This window comes from Nelumbo lutea, chromosome 7 (assembly GCF_056320005.1).
Source record: "Nelumbo lutea isolate HS-2025 chromosome 7, American lotus-T2T, whole genome shotgun sequence".
Classification (NCBI taxonomy): Eukaryota; Viridiplantae; Streptophyta; class Magnoliopsida; order Proteales; family Nelumbonaceae; genus Nelumbo; species Nelumbo lutea.
The window spans coordinates 35,368,047-35,374,442 of record NC_142690.1 but is presented as its reverse complement, the minus strand read 5'-3'; positions in this window follow the sequence as shown (position 1 = coordinate 35,374,442).

Genomic DNA, 6,396 nt, shown 5'->3' with positions numbered 1-6,396 from the left:
ATTAGCAATGGAAAGGACATGGTTTACACATTACAGCTGAACTCTGGGGAGCCAATTCTGATGGGAGCTCTCTTGGAAGTCTGGGACTGCCAACATTATGTCCTCAAAGCCTAACGGATGTGGATTTGATGAACGATGATGAACCTTACTTAATGTTGCAAATTCCACCAAAAACAAGAGAGTAAGATTTACTTAGTTAGCAGTTCATGGAGATTTGACTAATTCTAGAAGATCAAGCTTAAAGTTGGGAAGAGAACCATAGGATTTGGAACACTATCCTAAACCTTAATTAAATGGATCCTCAGATATGGACAGTATGATATATGGCCTTGTTAGATTCTGGGAAGAGAGGGAGATTTTATGGTGAAAGCTCTTTATCTTAGTTTCTGTTTGGGGGAGGGAGATGCTATTGCACATTTAAACATCCTTTATTTTGATGTCAATATATTTCTCCATACCCTACAGAAAGAAAAGAAATTGGAAAAAGGGAAAAAAACCCATTTGAACTTAAATGCTTCACAGTTGAATTATACATCTAAATACTTCTGAGGGGATTGCAGTCCAAAAACCCCTTAGGCTGAATTTGGAAGGAGTACAAATGCAAATATATAGAGTGTAAAACCTTAAAAATTTTGAAAAACAGTCAAAACCATTTAAACGATTAACCGGCCGATTCAACAGTTTGCTCCCCAAAATCAATGGTTTGGTGCGGTCCGGTTTTGAAATCATGCTCCTCAATTGTTTCTTCTGCAACATCAAGCAATTCTTTTGAATAACAAGCGTTGAAAAGAAAATTTCTTAGGAAAAATAGGGAGAAAGTGGAGGCCAGGTGTTTATAGCTCCCTGGCAAGGAAAGCTAAATCAGTATTAAAAAATCAGACAAACAAAAAAAAGGGAAAATGAGAGAGAAATTAATTTGCCTACATAGAAAAATTTCTTGAACATTAGACTCTTTTATCAGCCTCATTAAAATTGTAAGGAAATTTATAAAGGAGATAAAGCAACCATCGAGGGGCTGTTCAAATTACTTCTGAAGTATATTACCACATATGCCAACTAGCAAGGGCCAGGTCAGGTCCAGATCATGGTAGACCCAGTCCTGATCTTAGGATAAGTAACGGCACCAGATCATATAGCTATGTACATTAGATGCGCAAAGGGCAGTTTGGACCATTGGATCACTTCAATGCCATCCATACATCCCCTATACCCGTTATTTTGACCGTTGGATGTGATTTTCATCCAAAATCAACCTTTGGATATAAAAATATGCAAACAAGTGTAGCTTGGACCATTGGATCGATTCAATGACACCCAAATACCAAGGAAAGGTGCCGCACTGAATCACCTAGATGCCCATTTCTTGAAATGCCCTTCCAAATAGAAGAAGAAGTTGAGGAAACATTTGTCTTTGCAGAGTAGGAAATTACCTTTAAACGCTGTTTTTTGAAATGCCCACTTTAAATCCAACTAAACAACGAAAATAGAAAACGTTTAAATTGACATTTATTAGATAAACGTTTATCTTACAAATGCCCCCCAAGAAACTACAACAAAACCAAACACATGCATAATCATCCCCCATATCCCAACGTCGCTCAAAGAACCCTTGAAATTCTTTTAACCTAAATGAAGTATTTTGTACCAAAGCTTGATATTCACATAGTACTGCAATTACCCAAAGGTCCAACTAGTTCCCTCATCGTTGGAACACATCCCAATAGTTCCTATCTTTCTAATTCAGCTTTGGACGGTTAACAAACGCACAAAATTCAAGCCCCCTCACAGTATTTGCATAGGGGTAGGGAATTTTTAAGGGAGAATGAAGGTTCAGCCCAGGGTCAGAATTTGTATGGTAGGAATCAGCTCGGAATTTGATGAGAGCGAATTTGGCCTCCCAATAACATTATGACACCTGGCATCCTCTTGACAACTAAGTGCAGCCTCTTCACAACTAGGCAGCTTGTCACTAGCAACTTGCCACAAGCAGCTCACCCTCATGTAGCCTGGCACCTCAGAACAACTAGGTGACACCTGGGACCACTTTGACAACAATTGGCCTTTGCTAAGTTGATGGTGTCCCAACATGCGCGGCCTTGCATAGGCGCGGCCTGGCACAGGCGCGACCTAGTACAAGTGCGACCTGGTGGCCTGGCCCTGGCACGAGCTGGCAGCTTGGCCCTCGCATGACCTGGCCCAAGCATGATCTGGTGGCCTAGCCCAGGCGCGACCTGGTAGCCTGGCCCAGGCATCGACCTGGCAGCCTAACACAAGCACCAACCTGACAACCGTATCCCCATTTTACGGGATTGTGACTTGTAACGGCTATATTAGCTCACCCACTCCTCCAGTCAGGCAGAAATGGGCAACCTTACCAATTGGTGGCTTTATCCCCACCTAACACGAAAGCAGGTCCCATCACAACGAGAATCCAAGAACTGATCCACCTAACCCACGAGGACTCCAGTATATAAAGACATCACCCCCAAGGGCAAAGGGATGCAAAAAAAAAGGGATGGTAACTCCTGCTCTCTATCTCTCTCATTCTCTAATATCATTCTCAGCTCTCCACTAAGTGCCAACTTAGGCATCGGAGTGACTTCGCCGAGTAAACACCCCTGGGTTCTCTGATTTAATTCTTGCCGGTCCCTCAACTCCCACCACCTACAAAGATGAGCAAATAATCGCCAGTAGGGAGGAGCTAGTTCAGTTCCCATCATTGTTGGTAGCCAGATCATCTCATGTAGGGAGCAGGTAGGTTGCGCTACGCTAGGGAGCTCCACTTCAGCCCCTGAGTCACAGGTCACTGGGGAGCAAATAAGCTGACGAGGTACTTAGCCAAAAAAGATTGATACGTAACTAGAAACGGTTACATCGATTGGCGTCGTCCGAAGCTCTCACTTTATAGTTTCCATTTTTTCTGAACTCAAAGAGACTGAATCTCTCACTTCATAGCACTAAGGCGCCCACCTGGCGGCCTAGCAGCCTGGCATAGGCGCGACCTGGCGACCTGGCGACCTGGCACATGCACCGACCTTGCAACTTGCAAGACGTGTTCGTCGACAAATTTGGCATGCATATCCAAACACTCCCACGATCCTTGAAGTTGGCCCACGTGCCGAACAATCTGGAGGGTGGTCAACGTGCTTTGCGGTTACCTCCAGGAATCTCTAACCACTTAGACGACCTCGCAGAAATCTTGGATATGGTGCGTGAAGCCCAAGTCGAACAATGCATGTATAAAGGCACTAACCCCCAAAGCAAGTAAGCAAGTTCTAGCTCACAGACTGTGATTTTTAACTCGTAGTCTACTATGAGAGTACTGATTTAGCCATCGGAGCGACTTCACCGGGTTAACCATCCCGGGTCCTCTGACATTTAGTTCCTTGTAGGCCTCTAAAGAGCAATGAATCTCATCACAAGCAGCTCGGCACCTAGTTAGCCCGGCACCTCACAGGCAGCTCGGCACCTGGTCAGCCCAACACCTCACAGGTAGCTCTCAACACCTCACAAGCAGCTCAACACCTCACAGGCAGCTCGGCACCTGGTCAGCCTAGCACCTCACAAGCAGCTCTCAACACCTCACAGGCAGCTCGGCACCTGGTCAGCCCAGCACCTCACAGGCAGCCTGACACCTCACAAGCAGCTCAGCACCTGGCCAGTACTGCTCAAGACCCAGTTGCCTCTTCAGCGTGGACAAAGTTCAGGAGTGGATTACGAGTCGCTCCCCAAAGCCTAAGGGCTACAACACTGCTCAAGACCTAGTTGCCTCTTCAGCATGGGCAAAGTTCAGGAGTGGATTACGAGTCGCTCCCCAAAGACTAAGGGCCACAACACTGCTCAAGATCCATTCGCCTCTTTGGCATGGGCAAATTTCAGGAGTGGACCACAAGTTGCTCCCAAAGCCAAAGTGCCAATACAGTTGAAAGACCCAATCGCCTCTTCGGCATGGGCAAAGTTCAAGAGTGGACTACAAATCGCTCCCAAAGCCTAAGGTCCACATTACTACTCAAGACCCAGTCGCTTCTTCAGCATGGGCAAAGTTCAGAAGTGGACTACAAGTCGCTCCCAAAGCCTAAGGGCCACATTACAGCATAAGTCCCAGACGCATTTTCGGCATGGGCAAAGTTCAGGAGTGGACCACAAGTCACTCCCAAAGCCTAAGGGCTACAATACCGAACAGGAAGGGACCCTAGCACCTTACGGGCAGCACTTCCAAGCAGCTCCTAGAGCCTAAGAAACTGAATCAGCGCTTACGAAGTTGCCGATTTACGGAACAAAACGAGAAATCTACTCCTTTCGCCGAGTTACTTTCATCTCGAGAGTGGGGGCAAATGATGAGGGCGAATTTGGCCCTCCAATGACATTATGACACCTGGCAGCCTCTTGACAAGTAAGTGGAGCCTCTTGACAACTAGGCAGCTCGCCACTAGGCAGCTCACCCTCATGTAGCCTGGCACCTCAGAACAACTAGGTGACACCCGGGACCACTTTGACAACAATTGGCTTTTGCTAAGTTGATGGTGTCCCAACAGGCACGGCCTGGCACAAGCACAGCCTGGTACACGCGTGACCAGCTAGCCTGGCCCTGGCACAAGCTGGCATCTTAGCCCTGGCGCGACCTGGCCCTAGCACGAGCAGGCGGCCTGGCCTAGGCACCGACCTGGCGGCTTGACACAGGCGCCAACCTAACAACCATACCCCGCATTTTACAGGATTGTGACTTGTAACGGCAATATTAGCTCACCCACTCCCCCAGTCAGGAGGAAATTGGCAACCTTACCAGTTGGTGGCTTTATCCCTACCTAACATGAAAGCAGGTCTCATCATAGCGAGAATCCAAGAACTGCTCCACCTAACCCACGAGGACTCCAGTATATAAAGACCCCACCCCTTGGGGCAAAGGGATGCAAAAAAAAAAAAAGGGATGGTAACTCCTACTCTCTAGCTCTCTCATTCTCTAATATCATTCTCAGCTCTCCACTAAGTGCTAATTTAGGCATCGGAGTAACCTTGCCAGGTAAACATCCCCGGGTTCTCTGATTTAGTTCTCGTAGGTCCCTCAGCTCCCACCACCTACAAAGATGAGCAGATCATTGCCAACAGGGAGGAGCCAGCTCAGTTCCCGTCGTTGCTGGTAGCCAGATCATCTCATGCAAGGAGCAATTGGGTTGCGCTACGCTAGGTAGCTCCACTTCAACCCCTGAGTCACAAGTCATTGGGGAGCAGACGAGCTGATGAGGTACTTAGCCAAAAAAGGTTGATACATGACCAAAAACGGTTACATCAGAATTGATGCTAATTCACGAGTGGGTATGAATGCATAGAGTATGAGTTTTTGACCTTTTGAATGTTTATAACTCTGCAGTGGAAATCAGAAATCTTCTTCGAATTTTTTTTAATGATCAAAGCTGACAGTATTGATAAGGTTCAGTTAAGGTGATTCCCATTCGTTCTAGTCTCCTTTGAGCTGTGATTAAATGATTCAATTTGTTTAATCAGTGACACGGATGATACCATCACTTGCTACCAACAAAAAGGTGTCATGCTCTTTAAACCGCAATCTTAACAATTACTTAATGCTGTTTTCATTTTTTGTTTATTATAATCACTGTTCTTTTTTTAAGTTTTCTTCTCTAAATAGTCCTATAGGATTGTCCCCCCTTAGCCAACCGAAGAGGAACTTCGCATATTATTAAAATCTCTTTTGATCCCTTTTGTAATTGAACACATTATTATTGTGCGGTCAGATTTGTATGCTTAAATGCAAGTTCATTCATAAAAAATTAACAGCTAGGGATGGAAATTCCGTGGGAATTTTTCGGTATTCAACTCGTCTCGGCTCTAATAAGACCTGTTTATCAAAACCTTATAGGGTTTGGGACAGGTTTGGGATTTTAGATTAAAACCCTATAAGGTTTGAGATGGGTGTGGGTATTGACTTTAGGGTATCCAAAACCCAATACCGAGGATGCATAAGTATGAATCTATTAGTCTATTATATTATATATCACGCACAAATTTATAAATTTTAAGTACTAAGATAACTATTCTATTATTAATATTTTATTTGTATAAATTTCTTGGGATTAAAATCATTATTTGATGTAAATTTGGATTCGATAAATTGTTTATTTCATTTAGTTATAAAATGCTAATTTTAAATACTATTTCTTTTAATCTTTAATTGAAATTCTTAATCATATACATGTATTGATTGTTTTGATGAACACAAAAGTTAATAAAATCTATTTTATTTCATTAAATAGCATAAAAGGCGAGATGGCTTAGTGGCTTAAAGTAGTATTAAGAGATTTGGTGTTATCATTAATCAATCTTGGGTTCAAGTCACATTTTAAGCATTAAGAAACTACTTTTTTAGTAAAAAACCTTTGG